The sequence below is a fragment of the Euleptes europaea genome, chromosome 2 (assembly GCF_029931775.1).
Source record: "Euleptes europaea isolate rEulEur1 chromosome 2, rEulEur1.hap1, whole genome shotgun sequence".
In the NCBI taxonomy this organism is placed as follows: Eukaryota; Metazoa; Chordata; class Lepidosauria; order Squamata; family Sphaerodactylidae; genus Euleptes; species Euleptes europaea.
The window spans coordinates 85,855,053-85,873,781 of NC_079313.1; the positions used below are offsets into that span (position 1 = coordinate 85,855,053).

General features: G+C 44.5%; 1 protein-coding gene across 1 annotated transcript in view; it reads right to left on the reverse strand.

The window, feature by feature from the left end:
* Positions 1 to 17,362, reverse strand: part of SPDEF (SAM pointed domain containing ETS transcription factor) — a 29,366-nt gene extending 12,004 nt beyond the window's left edge. Inside the window, exon 1 of the mRNA XM_056845255.1 lies at positions 17,273 to 17,362. The gene's annotated coding sequence lies outside the window, so the exon portion shown is untranslated. The remainder of the gene's footprint in view (positions 1 to 17,272) is intronic.
* Between the last annotated feature and the right edge of the window lie 1,367 nt (positions 17,363 to 18,729).

Genomic DNA, 18,729 nt, shown 5'->3' on the forward strand with positions numbered 1-18,729 from the left:
CCAGGAAAAGATATTGTAACATAATGCTCTTGTATAAGTCAGTGACATGTCCATAACATAAGTATGATGCTGAGAGATGTGCAAAGGAATGATACCAATTTATAATCATGTTTGGGGGAATAAGCAGGAAACATTTGTTTAGTGTTTTGCATAATACCAGACCAATGGTTTCCACGCAGTGTTCAAGAACCCCAAGGTTCCTCAGATGCTTAAAAAGGATTCCTCAATGAGAAGATGACAGCAATAACAGTAGTTACAGATAAGCTTCCTTGAATAACACCTTATCCATACATAAATGATGATCTCAGGCAATGTACAACTGCAGGAGAAGGTTCAATATGTTTCAGATATAATCAGATGGTGTAAAAGGGTTCCCGTGGGACTAGCCAGTAGCCTACATTACCTGAGTGTATGTTCTAGTGAGCAAAACATAGAATTTCCCCTTCTCTTCCCATCCGCAATCAGCAGCATAGCCTGCCTATATGCCAGTGGGCGAGCAAGATTTCCCCCCTGTGCCCAGAGAATGCAGCCCCAGAGAGTACAGGATAGCAGGCAAATAGAGGCCACTGCTTTGTAAACAGAACCCTACCAAAGTCGTTCCCTCAAGCTGTTAAGTCAACAATGTGAAGGACATTACAACAATTTGAAAAGGCAGATCTATATCAATGCAAGCCTCCCTTGGTGGCAAGATCCACCCCCTCAGCCCCTGCTGACTGCTGAACATCCCCATTGGTTATATAGTAGCTGAATGACTTCTCATACTCCCCCTTATCTCTGATGTTCTTGAACTCTTAACCAGACAGCTATGCCCCTAAATAATGGTCGCATTCAATTTTTAAAAAGTATTACCCATTGTCTTTAGTTTTTTCCAATTCCAATTAGTTATAATCACTACATTAAAAATGTGGTTATATGGCTGATTTGTTTTTAATACATTAATGTTCATATGGTCATCCCCAATGCAAGGGAATTCTGTGACATGCCCTTGGGGTTTTCTTGGCAAACAAGATCAATGTGGAAAGGCAGACATACCGAGTTAAACTCAGGCCACTTTCCCCTCTAAAGCTTAAATTCATATGTGCTTAAATTTGCTTATATCGCAAGTATAAAACAGTACATTGATTAAATTTTGCATTTGTATTCTCTCCAACATTAAGGATGTTCACACATGGCACAAAGAGGAAAGAAAAGCTCAGATGTTCAGATGCCTGGTTTATATGTAAAATATATAAGGAACCTGTTGCTACATAATGCAATAATGGCCATCAGCAAAAAAAAGAGTTTAGAAAAGGACTGCAGTAAAGACTCAGCCACCAGCTTCTTCCACAAGATGTCCTAAAACTGGAGATTGAACAAGATCAACTCAAAGTCTCCCCTAGTGCTCTGTATGAAGATATATGGGCAGAAGTCTCTCGAAGAGACAATGTGTGTGTGTGTGTGTTTTTGCCATCAAGTCACAGCTGACTTATGGCTACCCCATAGGGTTTTCAAGGCAAGAGATGTTCAAAGGTTGTTTGCCATTGCCTGCCTCCACATCACAACCCTGGGCTTCCTTGGAGGTCTCCCATCCAAATACTTGCCAGGGTCAAGGCTGAGAATGTGTGACTGGCCCAAGATCACCTAGCAAGTTTCCATGGCAGAGTGGGGATTCGAACCTGAGTTTCCCAGATCCTAGTCCGACACCTTAACCACTACACCATACTGGCTCTCAGAAGAGACTATATACTAGGCTAAATGGGTGGTATGACTCAAGAAAGATATTCCTGTAGAGTTTACCCAAACAAATCTGCAACAAACTGGAAGCACTATACCACATTCTGTCAGTTTGCATTTCTTTTAATTCTGTGGATTTATCTGTGGATCTATTATGTGGGTTGCACAGGGGAGATGGCTGATATGTGGATTATTGTGTTTTGAAATACAGGGTTGCATATAATTCAATTACTCTGCAAAAGCCATGCATCTTTTCCAGTGAGAGGCCTGTGAAGGGTGGCTCTTTCCAGGCCGGGGACAGTGGCAGCTGTTCAGAAACTCTGTTGTTTTTGTAATGCTTCAGATACTAGAAAACCCCCATGGGGAGCTTGTGCCTCTGGGTTTCCCAGAGAGATGTTGCCCAGCTCCAAACCTCGAGTTTATTTGTTCTGGATTAAATTAAGACTTTAACAAACCAACCCTAAATCCAGCCCCCTTGCGGCTTTCAGCACAAAAGGGAATCTGGTAACAGCTTGCAAGGCCAGAGTCTTGAGAAAAGTCTTTGCCAAATTATGACAGTGGGGAGTTACTTGGAAGTGGTATTAGACTTTATTCCTCTCCTGACCACAAGCAAAGAAGATAATAAACAAAACAAAATGCCAGGTATTTGGGGGACCTTATGTCAACAGTGCTGCAACTGCCTCTCCCTGTCATCCACCATGCTCAGAACCGCAAGGCCCTCCATATCCTGGACCAAAAAAAAGGGACAATCCTCACAATCAGCACATCAAGATCACAAGCAGTGCACACTGACACAGACCAGAAGTGAAAAACTTTCTTTGAGTTTAAATGGTTTGGGATGTGGTGCGGCAGAGCTGCTTTCCCACCACCACACGTTTTGGTTATGGAGCTCGATTCTATAAACATCTGCGTTGCTTCGTGAATTACTTTGCATAATTTATGCCAGGCATTTTGTCACTGCAATACCGTGACACTGACTGTGATACTCCAACCCCACTCCAAATGTGATACTCCAACCCCACCCAACCTGCTAAACCATTATGAGAACAGAGGAAAGAATGATATTAAAGACTACCAGGTTACTGAAACTTCTGTTATTAAGAATAAAGGATAAACCTTAGCTCTCCAAAGCAGTGCTGGACAACATGTGCAACAAATTCCAGCAGCAGCAGGGAGTTGTGGTACTTTGAGAGCAAGAAGGCATGCTGGCTTGGATACAGAATAGCATGGAACGGCACCTCCACCCTGCTTTTCTCTTCCTTCAGTAAGGATGCCCTCTGGTTTGCTAGACCAGAGGTGAAACTCATCATGGTACCAGCATGTGGCAGCACACATAATTTGAACATATGAAGATATGAAGCTGCCTTTACTGAATCAGACTCCTGGTCCATCAGAGTCAGTACTGTCTGACTGTTAGCAGCTCTCCAGGGTCTCAGGGTAGAGGTCTTCCACATCACCTACTTGCCTAGTTCCTTTACCTGGAGATGCCGGGGATTGAACCTGGGACCTTCTGCATGCCAAGCGGATGCTCTACCACTGAGCCACAGCCCCTCCCTATGTGCCCTAAAAAATTCTGAACTTGATTTATGGGTCTCTTGCTAAAAAGGACGGCCACAACAGCTGAAAAGCAACATAGATGATTTCTACTAAACTGCCTCCTGAGGAAAGGCCTATTGTAGGGAAAAATAAATGTCACACATTACATTCTTGATATCCATGTAACTGAAATTAGAACAAGTGCATGAACTAAAAGAACAGAAGAAATGTTACTGAATAGACTTGAAGGGCTGCTATTGAGTCTAAGGACCTAATAGTAATGGTAGAAGGAAGGTCATGGGTGAAGAAATTTTGGGTGGGGGGTCATGGCTCACTTATACAGCAACTGCTTAAATGTAGAAAGGCCCAGGTTTGGTCCCTGGTATCTCCAGTTAAAAGATCTCAGGCAGGAGATAGTGAGAAAAGTCTTTCTATCCTCCAGGCTCCGACATGGTGGCCTTTGCCACTGCTGGCACATTGTCAGCTGGCACCTCTGCCATTTTAGGCCCTCCCTGGTCCTGCTGGTCCTCCTCAGCCACAGGCCTTGGCTCCTCAGGTTCTTCCCCTGAGCACTCTGAGTACAAGTCCCTGAGCTTGTCAGAGAGCATCATGACACTTTCCATCTGAGAGCCACCAACAATCAGAAGAGACAATACTGAGCTAGATGGACCAGTGGCCACACTCTTTATGAGGCAGTTTCATAAACCATCCTGCCTGGATTTACCATCTCTTCCCTTTCATTTCCCACCAATGGCACTCCATTTTGAGAAACCAACAGCCTGTGGTCTGGGAAAGAGAACATGGCCAGGAGCAGAACCTCTCATCTGACTCTGTGGGAGAGACAAGCCTGAGTAATCTTCTAACAAAATGTGCTGTACTCTTAGGGTGGGGACCTTTGTTTGGTTTTCTCTGGCTTTGGCACACAGGGTGCTTGCGGCCTTTATGGGATAGGTGCGGAAATGTTTACTTGGGGAAGCTGCTCCAAATGAGGAGGAGAATCACTGCAACAGCAAGACAAGGAGAGAGCAATTGTCCAGAGCAGGGAGAGGAAAATAGAACAGTTATTCCCTCTCAAACTCCCCTTTCCATCTCCTCACCTGTTTAAGATGTCAAGCCTTGGGAGTGGAAAGCCACCCAGAAACCTTATTCTTCCTTCGGCTTTTAAGGATGGCTCAGTACATCAGAACATTAAAAAGTCCAGCTGCCAGCTTCCTACAATGGCCAACCAGATGTCCCTGGAGTGCCTATAACAGGGCACATAGTCTAAAACCTCTCCTTTTGTTGCTCCACAGCAGCTGGTAATCTCTAGTATACTGTCTCTGAATAAGGAGGTTCCATTTAGCTGTCTCTGATAGGTCTATCCTCCATGTGTTGGTTTAATTCTGCATGTTTACCTTCCTTTTCCTGTTTCCTTTACCTTCCTTTTTCTATTTCCTTACAAACTCACATCCCCATCCTCAAAATTACAATTTTCAATCACTGGTCCCCTTTTCATACATCTGTTCTCTTCAAATGTTTTCTCTCTGCTGTCTTTTGCTTTTATACACTTGGGACCATGAACACAAACTCTTCACGATAATATGCATCCTATTCGTGTAAATGGTTCGAGGAGGAACAAGGGGCTGCCTGGTTTTGTAGCATTCACTCCCCAAGTGTGCTGCAGGGGGAGGGTAGAAATCTTTGTTTCTTCTCCTCATTGCACTTATTAATTTTTCAAAAGCCAGCAGCTTGCAGAGGCAGTTTAATTGCTCAGGGCTTAAGCAAACAGTTGTTAATCATGGCACAGGTGTGGCTTTTCTGCTTCCTCATTGTCAGCCCCAGCACCTTGGAGAGAGCTTGAGACTCCAGTCAAATAGCCATTTTTTTTACTCCAATTTGCGTATCAAAGGAACATACTGTCATGCTGTGGGCAGCCTTGCACTTCGTGGGAAGCTGTGGGGCCAAATTAAAGCAATCTTGGGTCTTTTATGAATGGCTGTTTCACTCGCCATCACCCCTGGGTGACTTCGGGTCTTTGGGTTGATTATGCATGCCCTTTCCGACCATCAGAGGTCGCCTCGCTCTCCCCCTGCCTTTCCCCGTGTTTTGTCTGCATTTTTAAATTCGAGATAAAATAGGTCTCTGAAAATGCGGGCAAAACATGGGGAAAAGCAGAGGGAGAGCGAGGCGACCTCTGATGGTCAGAAACGGCATGCATAATCAGCACAAAGATCAAAGATGTCGGAGAGGTGACGGCGAGTGAAACAGCCATGCATAAAAGATCTTGGTGAAGCCGGGATTGGCCTAGCAGGTACCTGTCTCTAGCAACACACTGAAGCTACATTCTGCAACAGTAGGCTTGCCAGGCCCCGTAGCTCCACCGGCAGGAGCTTGCTGTGGCTGGGGCGCGAGATGCACACGCGCACACCCCGCACAATGCGGATGCTCTAGCGATCTCGGCTAAAACTCTATGGTTTCCATAGAGTTTTATCCAAGATTGCCAGAGCATCCGCTTCACTTTTGGGTTTACCCGAAAGTGATGTGTGTGTGCGTGCGCATGCACACAGTGCCCGCCAGCCATCAGCAGGCCAGCAGGCAGCCCGGTGGATCGGCGGGATTTTACCCGCCGCCACCGGGCACTTGGCAACCCTGTGCAACAGGGATATCAGTAAGGGTATGAGTTATTTCACAAGTGCATGGTACAGCTGTGGAAGTTGGTTGATGGTACAGAAACCTTTGTCTTGGGAATCTCAGGTTTTATTTTGTTAGAAAGAAAGTTCCTGGTCCATATGACAGTGAAGATAAGCTTGAAAAAATGTGGATGAGGGCTGATGAAGTCTCAGAAGCCAGAGAAGAAGGCCCGAAGGGCTTCCTGAGGTGAGGCCATGGTACTTCAGCACCCTAAATTGCTCTTTGCCCTTCCCCGTGGGAAGCAAAGTCGTAATAAATGAAGCAAAATAACAAAATAAGCACATTTTCTAAGCTTGGACAATGTATGCAGGTCATATGATGTGACTTTTCTTGGTGCAGAAATTTATTATTTAGTATGTTTTAATCCTGTTCTTTCTCCATGAAGCTCATGGTGGTGCATCTTAGTCTCCTTTCCTCTATTTTACCCTCACAACAACCTGTGAGGTAGGTTAGGCAGAGAGAGAGAGTGAAGAAATATAACTATTATTATAATACACAAAATCTGGATATCAGTTCTATTTGTGCAGATTAACAGTCCCTCTCTTTAAAAACTGACAGAACAACATTCAATTGCCTACTACCTCTCAAGTAAACCTTTTCACTCAATATGTTGGTGTTCCAAGAGCTAAAGCTGATCTATATTTCTGATGCAACTTTAAAACTGGTCATTGCCAAACATCTCAGTCATACAGATGCCTTCTTATTGATTCAGTTTTGGATTAGATCCTAATAAAAATAAAGCAACCAGGATTTAGCTTTAGACCGTACCACTGATTTGAATGAAAAGACAGACAGTTAGATGAAGCAAGGTTTTTTATTATTAAAATTCTCCTTACTGTTAGTATAGAGGGGCAATAGAAGGAAATCAATATAGAATGAATTTTTCATAGATTGCTGAGCGTTTGGCAACATAAACAATTGGAATTAATGCCTATTAACAAACAGCTCCAGCATATTCTTTATGCAAAGACCACTGTGACCAGACCAGGAGCTAAGAAGATTGGGGTGTTAGTCTTACAAGCTTGGACAAAATATGCCCCATTTAACCCATTCTCCCACCTAACTCAACCAAGAAAGTTTGAGCCGGTGTGCTATAGTGGTCAGGGTGTCAGACTGGGATCTGAGAAATCTCCACTCAGCCATGAAACTCACTGGGTGGCTTTGGGTCAGTAAGACTCTCTCAGCCTAACCTTGCTCACAGGATTATTGTGGAGACAAAATAGAGGGGGCGGAACCATGTGCAGCACTGCCCTGAGTTCTTTTAAGGAAAGGCAGGATACAAATGCAATAGAGAGACAGAAAGGAGCTTTTCCACTGCTAATAAAAGAATTGTGATGGAAGGAGTTCCTGTAACGTCCAAACCAAACGGCTAAATTGTACCACCAGTCCTTTCCACAGCATTTGACAATAACTCCTTGAGCATTTTCCTTACTGCAGGGAGGTTGTGCATGGAGGAGTGTCAGGAACAAATACATACTCGTATGTATGATGTGTGCGAGTGTGCTGAGACAGCAGGTGCTTCTAATACTGTGGTGTAAATATTGAAGAAAGCATATCAAAGAAGCCTTTAAATCTTTGCCGTATTTATCATATCGGCTAAGGTGAAAAGACTCTGAGCTCTTTATGGCAGGGATATTTATTCTCTGCTGGTGGGGGGGGGTGGATCCCCCCCGATCCATTCTGCTAGCAGTGACATTTTCCTTTGGTGCAAGCAGCCATCCCCTGATGAAAGAGCCTTTTGTATCAGAGGACGAATCATAGAGTTGGAAGGGGCCATACAGGCCATCTAGTCCAACCCCCTGCTCAATGCAGGATCAGCCTAGAACATCCCTGACAAGTGTTTGTCCAGCCTCTGCTTTAAGACTGCCAGTGAGGAGGAGCTCACCACTTCCCTAGGTAGCTGAATCCACTGTTGAACCACTCTCACTGTAAAAAAAGTTTCCCTAATATCCAGCTGGTACCTCTTCGTCCACAATTTAAACCCATTATTGAAAGTCCTATCCTCTGCTGCCAACAGGAACAGCTCCCTGCCCTCCTCTAAGTGACAGCCCTTCAAATACTTAAAGAGAACAAGCAGTCATGTCCCCCCCCCTTAACCTCCTCTTCTTCAGACTAATCATTCCTAACTCCCTCAGCCTTTCCTCTTAGGGCTTAGTCTCCAGGCCTCTGATCATTCTCTTGGCTCTCCTCTGGACCCGCTCCATTCTGTCCACATTCTTTTTGAAGTGAGGCCTCCAGAGCTGCACACAATACTCCAGGTGTGACCTTACCAATGCTGTTTACAGCAGAACTATAAAAAAGAAGGATCTATGTTGAATAAAGCCAACATAATATAAACAACAGCATAGGTGGCTAAAAAGATACTGTACCAAAAGACAACATCCAATAAATGGTTAACTAGGAGCAATTTTACTAAGAGCAATTTTACTAATGACTAGTAATCATTAGGAAAACTGCTCATAGTTAACCATTTATTGGATGTTGTCTTTTGTATAGTAACAACCTATACTATACAGCAGAACTATGACATCTTGCGATCTGGACGTTATGCCTCTGTTGATGTTCCCCAAGATCGCATTAGCTTTTTTTTTTTTTTGCCACTGAATCACACTGGCTGCTCATATTAAACTTATACCCTCCTGAGGTCTCTCCCCTTCCAAAACCCCACCTTCTCCAGGCTCCACCCTCAAAATCTCTAGGTATTTCCTAGCCCAGAGCTGGCAATCCTAGCCACAGGCCATGAAGAGTTTTAAAAGTAAGAACCAGCATCTTCAGTTGGACTGGGAAGCCATATCCAGCAAGTATGACTGGAGCAAGACTGGTTGGATATGTTCTTACCTACCAATATGCTTCAGGAGGCAAGCAGCCCCACTCTGCACCAGCTGCAGTTTCTGAGTTGCAAAGTGCATTACAGTAGTCAGTTTTAGAGGTTATAAAACATGGATAAGTATAGCAAAGTCTCTTCCCACTCCAGAAAGGGTCAGAGGTGAGCAGGATAAAAAGCAACCCTGGCCATGCCAGTTTCTGCTTATCCAAGAGCAAAGCAAGGTCCAAGAGTGTTTCCAGCCTCCTAATCTGTGAAACATGTGGAAGTTGGTACCCCAAAATATCATCTAGAGCACAGGGATTTCCCAGCCAGCATCATCACTGTCTTCTCTGTATTCAGCTTGTCTAGAATTCATATTCAGTTTTACAATGAATAACTATTCACCATAAAGCATGCATTTTCAAATATCATCCTAAAGCCTAGCTTTGGCTCTTTGTCATCTTGGTTACTGACATAAATAGAGTCCAGATCAGCAACAATGAAAGCAAAGTATAGAGCTTACCCCAAACAATGAACCCATTAAATAAACTTAATTCCATGGGCAAATAGATTGTATTTGGATGGATTGGATGTAGATATCTATAAGTAAACATACGCAAACAGATAGCCGTGTTTAAAGCAAAGGAGAGGGAAGTTTGAGGAATTTACATCTGGATTTCCATTCTGCTAGTAACATGAAACCAGATGATCTCTTTTGGGATTTTTTTTTTTTTTTTGTACTTTCAACCTAATGCAGAATTTTGTGGGTCTTCAAAGTTGGATTAAAAGTTTGTCAGTGAAATCCTAAATAAAGTTACACCCTTCTAAATCCACAGAAGACAATGGCCAAAAACATATGGCTGGTTTGTCTTGCATTTCTCCAGAGAATATAGCAAATCTCCGTTTTGTAAATGGCTTCCTCCCAACTGTGCAATCAACCCACCTCCCTCCACTACTTTCCTGGGTTTAACAATCCTTGCCTTGTTGCAATTTTAAACAAAAATTCGCTTCAACGCACTGGGTTATGTGGTGCATGTCAGTGTGCGACTCGACTCCCCTTCCTCCTGACACCTCTTTCCCCTCCCAGCCCTCCTTTGCAGCCCGACTCCCAACTTTGGAGCCTTGCCGCCACCACAGAAGGAAGAGGTGGAGGGCCGAGAGACCGGTCACCGCTGCACACGCCACCACAGGAGGACAAGGCGGGGGCCAAGAGCCCGGGCCCACCGCTGAAGTGGGAGGAGGAGGCGGAGGGCCTCCACCCAGGGGGATGGCAGAGCGGCAGCAGCTCCTTACATTAGTCACTGCCTCCTCCACCCACCGCTGGCTTCCCCTCGCCTCCACCTGGGGGACGGCGAGGTGGAGGAGTGCAGAGCGGTGGCTCCTGCCAGACACTTCATGCATTTAATTTTTTGAAATCGGACCAAAAAACATGGAACTTACCAGCAACAAAAAAAAATGATTTAGGATTACACTGTATGATCCTTGCAACATCAAACATTGGAGAGAAGATTTACAGTGCTATCCTATACATGTTTTTTTCAGAATTACCTCCTACTAAACTAGGCATGCCAGCCTCCATATGGGACCTGGGGATCCCCTGGACTACCTCCAGACTACAGGGATCAGTTCCCCTGGAGAAAATTGATGCTTTGGAGGGTGTATTCTATGGCATTGTACCCCTCTGAAGAGCAAAGTAGTGGTTGCTACACCTTGTGGAACCAATAATTCGGTTCTGCCTTATGTACATTTAAGAAAAATGTAAAGCATGGATGTATGAATCCAGGTATAGATATGGGAGTTAATTTTGGCCTTTCTTTCAGAGTAGTTTGCTTGTCTTTATAACCATCATAGCCTTCTTCTCAGTCAACAGATCTTCACACATAACATTTTACATGCAATAAAGGAAAGCTTATATGTACACACAGAGTGCATGTCCTAGTTTTCACAGGCAAGGTTCACTATGAAAGAATATGCATATTTTCCTCACATGCAGAGCTTATTTCTCTGTAGAGAAACCTTCAGGCCTCTCAATCACCAAAGCTTCCCTCTCAAAAATCAACTACATCTTTTCAAGAGTTTTTAGTTTTCTGTAGGGTACAGATTTTACCTTACGACACCCATAAAGTCAGATTGACCACTGCTTCTTGTGCAACTGAACATATTATTTATTTAGATATTTATACCGACTTTTCTCACCAAAGGGGAACCAAGGCAGCTTACACTTCTCTCCATTCTATCCTCACAACCTTTCATGGACTAGGACCCTTATTGAACTACATCTCCCAATATGCTCTCCTGTGCCATTCACACTCTTCAGACAGTCTCCTCATTAATAGGGTTGCCAGGTCCCTCTTGGCAACCGGCAGGAGGTTTTAGGGGTGGAGCCTGAGGAGGGCAAGGTTTGGGGAGGGGAGGGACTTCAGTGCCATAGAGTCCAATTGCCAAAGCAGCCATTTTCTCCAGGTGAATTGATCTCTATTGACTGGAGATCAGTTGTAATAGCAGGAGATCTCTAGCCACCACCTCAGCTTTACCACCTAGAGGTTGGCATTGGCAACCCTACTCATTAAGGTGCCCCCTCTCAGGATTGTCTGCACAGCCACAGTGAGATCAAGGGCCTGTTCTGTGGTGGGCCCAGTCCTTAGGAAAGGCTTACCAGAGCTGGTGAGGAGGGTGTGTTCCTTTGCTACATTTAGGAAAGTATGTAAGGCAGTCCTCTTCCAGAGAACATTTTGGTGGAGGCTGAACTTTCCCAGCAGTTGTGAGTTTGCTGATACTGTGTGTTTTAACTATTGGGTGGGTTAGGTCTGAATGCTTTTGAATTGGTAAATTGTATATTTTAATCTGTTTTGATTTTGTTGATTTATGCCTTTGCAACTTGGTTGCTACACTGTACACGGCCTTGAGTCCCAGGAGATAAAAGCAGGATATAAAGGTTTTTAAAAAATAAACTCTTTGAGGTAGGTTAGCCTGAGGGGATATGACTGGTGCACAATGAGGTTTCACAGCAGAATGGGGACTTTGAACCTGTTTCTCCCAGATCCTGGTCTGACACTCCAACCACTACATGATATTGTGTCATAGATAAAGTGTCTTATACAAAGTGAGGCCACTGATCTCACTAGCTCAGTATTTTCTATTCGAAAGAGTCAGAGAAGGTTCTTTCTTAACACCTGCTTCTTGAGATCCTTTACCTAGAGAGGCCGGGAACTGAACCTGGGAACTTCTGCATGCAAAGCAGGAGTTCTACCATTGAGCCACAGCTCTTTCCCAAAGTAGCTTTCAAGGAAAGTGAGCAAGGCCACTGCCCAAAGGGTGGCAAGAGGTTTGCCCCAGGAATCAGCTGCCTCTAGAGGAAGTGGGGGGACAGGTAAACTGTGAACTTCCCTGACTGTGAACTTTGTGCCAGGGATAGAAGGAAAGGACCCATCTTCTCCAGCTACCCTTCCCCCTCGTCTGCACCCTCTGCACTCTCATCCAAACACCTGGGTGGCTGCTGGGAGAACAAGATGGCCAGCATATGTCACCACCACCACTACAGTAGCCATCCAGGAAAAGATCAAGGAGGCTACAGTGGGATGGGGGTTGTTCTACTGCTCCCCTTTCTCCATGCCCAGCTTGCTCTGCTCTGGCAGCATTGGCAAAGTCACTCTTTCCCCTGAGCTGCTGTGCTTCAGGCTGAGGAGAGCCAGCATGTAGAAAAGGAAACCATTCCTCTCCCTCCAGATACACAAGGGCTGGCTAAGACTTCAACAGTAATGAGGAGAGACAAGCCAACATGCTCAGAAGTTATCTGGTCATTTAAAAGGTGGCATCTGTATATTTAATATTAATAGTTACATCTTATATTATTGTATGGGTGTGTTCGGGGGGGGTGGTTTGACACACAGGGCATACAGTTGTCAGGTGGCTCTTTTGTTTGATGGTAATTGGAAATAAGGCTCTCTGCAAACCAGGGAGTGAGTCCAACTGCTCACACATGAAGCTGCCTTATACTGAATCAGAGCCTTGGTCCATCAAGGACAGTATCCTCTACTCAGACTGGCAGTGTCTCTCCAGGGTCTCAGATAGAGGTCTTCCACATCATCTACTGCCTGGTCCTTTTAACTGAAGATGTAAGGAATTGAACCTAGGACCTTCTTTATTCCAAGCAGTTGCTGTACCACAGAGCCACACCACCTCCATAAAAAGCTGGCGTATATTCTCAAATACATGAAGTTGAACAAATGAAGCTGCCCTTATACTGAATCAGACCCTTGGCCCATCAAGGTCAGTATTGTCTACTGAGATTGGCATTGGTTTTCCAGGGCCTCAAGCAGAGGTCTTTCACATCACCTCTTAACCTATCCTTTTATTTGGAGATGCTGGGAATTGAACCTGGGATCTACAACATGCCAAACAGATGCTCTAGCACTGAGCTACAGCCTCTCTCTTATGAAGTTGCCTTATACTGAACCAGACCATTGGTCCATCAAGATCAGTATTGTCCACTCACACTGGCAGCAGCTTTCCAGGGTCTCAGGCAGAAGTCTTTCCCATCACCTACTACCAGATCCTTTATCTGGAGATTGAACCAGGAACCTTCTGCATGCCAAGCAGATGCTCTACCAAAGCCCCTCCCTCTATTTGATCAGAATATGGGACTTTATTTTCGATAGCCATACATTAGTTAATGAACAGATATGGCTGGCCCTGTTGCCTAATGTCTGCTAACTCTCTCTGACAACACGGGGAAGGGGAGACAATAGATAGTGGTCCTCCTGGACTCCCACCAGCATTCCTGCCTTATTTGCTACTCATAGCTAACACAAGCCAAGAAGAAAAGTCGCCTTTATTTTAAATACTTGGAAACAGAAACTGTCAAAGTCTAGCAGGTTGGTTGCCTAACAGAAGACCTATTTGCTTTGCCAGTCAAACATCTGCTGAGAAGGAGAAGGCAATACAGTGCGCTTTTTTTATTGGGGGCTGCCAGGCTGGGCAGGAAAGATACTTGGAACCAAATAAAGCTAAGGAACGTGGAACTAGAGATAGGCAGGTGAGACTATCAGTATGCCTGTTTATTTTACCTATTTCTATGTTTCTGCTTGGGGCATATTATTAAGGCTAGACTGAGTATTTGAATTTAAGAGTTGAATATTTGGCATCAGCATTATAGGACAGGTGCCCTTAATCCACCAGTCTATTTAAAAGACTCATACCTAATTTTTTTAGGATGATTTTGAACCTGAGCTCATGAAAAACATTGTTTTGGTAATGAGATGGATTTAATAACAAGAAAGTTTCAAAGACAATACTCCTGGATGGCCTTCCCACCTCCAAAATAAAATTACAACTACTGCTTCTTTAGCCCCAATGGTGTGTGAAGATTCAGGCACACAGAATTTTTATCCCATGAAAAAAATCTGATCTATCAAATTGGTCAAGTTCAACATATTTTAGGCCAACATACACAATATACACTTGTACGAAGCTGAACACTTTCCATTAAAATTCAAATGCAGTATTAGGCAAAAGTTTTGTTTTTTTGTCTCTTTGCATTCATGTTTTAGAGTGACCAGCCCATCATATATGCCATATTTAAGATCTCTCACAGTTGATTAACACAATAGAGAATGTTTGCCTGATCCGATCTCCTCAGAATACTGCAAAAACAGGGGTACTGAAGCCTTTGAGAACTGTCCCTGGTTCTGATCCAAGCACCTTTTCAGGGCATTCCCAAGCATGTTCCCTTTTGTAAGTAGAGGCTGAAGTCAGCTCCCTTATGGAACAGCACTTTTCCACTGTGGAAGACATTTCCTATTCCACTTGAGAAAAACCCAGCAAGGAGAAAAGCTCTGAGACTGCGAAATGGGACTGAACCAAGACAGATTATGAGATTCACAGGCACATAAAAAACCTTGAAGTCATCCATATCTGGCCTGCTCTTGTCTCAGCTTGCAAGCATACTATTCTGCGGGGCTATTGCTATTATAGGACCTAAGATGTCAAGGCCCAATGTTAGGGTACATTTTGAATTGGTAGATCTAATTTAGCCTCTTTGTCCTTGCCATTGCTTCATATTTGGCTTCCATTTGCTCATAATTCCCAAAAGAACTTTTGAGACATAACTCAGCAGATTTCCAGCATCAAACCAATGGAGGGCATCCCAGAAGCACGGTATGTTTCCCCCCCCCCCCCCGGCATCCCTCATTTATAGGTAGGGGGCAGTGTTGTCCCCATTTTGCAGATGGGGAACTGAGAAAGACGGAGCCAAATTTTCAGGGAGAAGAAAAATAATGGAAGGGCTTAGATTCCAAATACTTCTTCTTACAAGCCAACAAGAACTCGTTTTTTGTTTTTTTACTCAAAACTTGATGTTTCTCCAGCTCCGCAATGCAATAAGTGGGAAATCATTCGGTCATGTGGCTAATCACCGGGCATGAATGTTGCTTTTCCTGTGCAGAGTCCCAGCACTATAGACGGAAGTTTTTTTTTATTATACAATTGCCACAGACAGGCTGCCAGCAACAAACAGCTACTCACGCTGTTATTGCTTCCAGCACAGATACAGTAATCCACCATACCATTTCGATTGCAGTTTATCAGGGTTATATATTGTATATTATCCACCTTGCTCAACATTGTGGAGGAAATCAGAAAGTCATTATGACTCTCACAGACTATGTTACAGAAGTATGCAAGAAGAAGATCCACCCTGGCACTGTGATAAGAACTTCCTCTTTGGCTCTCAATGGCTCTAAACAAGTGGGGGGGGGGACACATCAGATCATTCAATGACTCATTTTTGTGTGTGTTCCCCTCATTACAGAAGCATGTCTCATATATAGTATTCTGGGTCAAAATTCATTCCCAATATCATATCAAATATAATCAAATAACGTATCAAATATAAGGAATGTTACCTGAAAAGAAGTGGAGAATATATCCAGGGAGATATTCCATTTAGAAGGCTGTAGGAACATCCCTGCACATGTTCTCCTCCTTCTCTTTCCCTCTTCCTTCTTCCATCTTGTGTTGGTCACCAACTCCCACTGCTCCCTCTAAAGAAATGCCCTGAAATAGCCAGCTTCAACAAGACTACCTCTAAATATTTGGAGGAAACTGATGCGTTTACCTAGATCTCGGCTGAAATGCCTGGGTGGTGATGGCCCCTATGCTAAGCTGGCTTTGATGTTCATAACCCTTGGCGTGCAGGTCCTCATGGCTCGCGGTCAGCCTGCCCTCTTTCCACCTGCCCTCTATTGATCCCCACTATGATGGGAACAGTGCCGGGAGCTGTCTAAGCATTGGTTGAGCACAATGGGCCAGCTGAGCAGCAGAGCTTGGTGTTCCCCTAAAAATGGTGGGAAGCCCCTGCTTATAAATCTTCTTCCCTCTCCTGGGAAGTTGCTTTCCCTGCTGAGAATCCTGCCCATGAGAAATGGTCCTGAAGGGATTTGGCAGGTGAGGTGTCATTTGTGTTTCACTAACCAAGCATAACCATGTACACACACACACAATTCAGACCTAGTGCCAATCTGCCTTTCACTCAGGGGTGAGGGCGTAAAACGCAGTGCAAGAGGCTACTAGTCTGCTGGGAAAAAAAGAATGAAAATACAGAATGGTCATATATAGATATTTTTCTAGTCCCCACACTCCCAGTTATGTGTTGATCATAAAAAGGGTCTATGCTGCTTTGATTCAGGTCTCCAGTGTGTTGATCCCGTCCTCTATTACTGTACAGACTGTGAAAATCCTAGTCAGTGCAGCTAGCAGAGTCCACATGACAGAACTTCCATGCAAAAGGATACTACTTTCCCCCTGCGGTACCACTTTCTCCCTGTACTACGGCATTTCAAAGTTCTACTTCATACTAAATTTCTGAGTGTAGGAATCACCAGTGTGAACAAGTGAGTTCACACACGCGTGCTTGTCACTTAAGGACATTCAGATCAAGCGTTGTCTGAAACATGCCTGAAACAGCTGCAGCAAATCTAAGGTTTCCACATCACGTGGTATCTCCTTAAAAACAACACTTGTCAACCGAGACACGTTGCTTTAAGCTGACCGACCTGTACATTTGTGCCAATACTAAAAGGGATTCTTTTCAAAGATGCCGCCACGCCACACCAGCAAAGTAACAATCGTGAGAGAATCACCCATATGGAAAAGTTACCGAAAAGCCTCCTGGACACTTCAGTAAGGATTCTCCCCCCACCCCACCCAACTGCACAGGTGGAAAATCGTAAGTACTCTGCCAGCTGGCACCCACTGACAGTGAATGGACTGTTCATAGAGCCAGAAAGAAAATAACAGCTGGGAAAGATTAAAAGCCATTGCCCTTCTTATTGCTTTGGTGTTTTTTAGGTGCCAGCACTCATATATAAGGTTGCATTGATTTCCACCCATTTTCCCCTCTAAGACAGCCCCCCCCCCAAATGTGCTAGTACCCAGTACTAGTGAGTGCTGTCACAAAAAAAGCACTGGCCTTCCTAGAACAGAACAAAAGCTCTGCTGGTGGAAGAGTCTGGGTTTTTAAGTGTACCAGTTAAAAACATTTACACTTACCCTTTAGGTGTGCAGAGATGTGTCGGTTAGCAGCAGCATCAATCCAGCAAAGTGGTTAGGAAAATGCCCCTGCCAATCTTAAGTGCTTCCACTGGCCATAAAGAGAAATGGGGATGTAAATGCCCAACTGGCTGATGGAGAAAGACAGCTGGGACTGGGGTATATCCCTGCCTCTAAAACAAAGCACAGTGTGCAAAGGGCCAGGTGATCAAAGGCACACTAAACCTTTGGGTGGGGGTGCCACCAAACGTTGTCCCATGGACTGTGGCATGCATAGAAGCCACCACTGTGTTTGGAGCAGCTAGGCTCAGGGTGATGAATATGTGAAGAAATGCATTCAGTGCACAGAATTCTAACGCTAGTTATGTACAGGGTAGCTGTGCAGCTCACACTAGGAATGCACTGTGTTCAGTTAAAGGCTCCTTTGCCCATTATATCTAATTCCTTCCTTATTTACCTGAACAAACATGCTGTGTGCTTACCTCAGTTGGAGGTGTTTGAATATCCCAGCCTGAGGTTAACCCTTTCAGGGATAATCCAAAATACAAGCCAAGCAAACAAACCCTCATGCCCCAGCAGTTTGCCCTTTCTCCACACCACAGTGTACCTTTTGATCATTCCAGCTGCACCAACAGTTCCTTGGCATAGCATTGTCACAGAGAAAGAACTTGTGAGGGTGTCCAGCTTTTGAACCTCCTCCATGTATGCATGCACACACCACAAAGCAGGCACTGCTCTCCTATTAGGGCAATATTACTGGAACTGTGGGGCAAAACCGACCACTCCCTTACCCACTATCCTGAGGGCCTCTACTCTGCTGGTTGTGGTGGCTGCTAGAACCCCAGTTGCGGCTCCCATGGCACCGGCTTGTATGGATGCACAGTATTATAAGGAAACATGGTGGTTAGGATAAGGACCAGCAAGGAAAGGTTCAGGGGAAACAGCACTAGGAGGAAGAGCTCTCGAGGCAGAGGTTTGGAAGGCCAATATGAGAGAGTCCTGAGTCATTTCTTGGGGAACAGGGCATTCTGTGTCCTACTGATACAGACTGCTCAGCACCACATGGGAAATTCATGTTTCATGATTCTTGTGCACTTCACTATCCCATTCCACTGGCTTTGTTACAGGACATATTTTAATAGGAGCAATTCTAGATGGGTGAATGCCTACTAGGCATCAGAGCAGAAACTCAGAAGTGGTGTGACTGAGGCTTTCTGTTAACTGAACACTGACAGCACCTCTCATGGAAAGGGAAACCACTGCAATGAGTCAAAATTGCACTTTCTCATCACACGGATCGTGTGATATTTCACATAATATTCTCTGTAAAACTGGAATTAAGCGTATGTTGCCTGGTTGCTTATTATACTTGTATGCCACCCTTTCTCCAAAGTACTCAGGACAGTATACATAGCCTCTCACTTTCGTCCTCACGACAATTCCAAGGTAGGTTATGC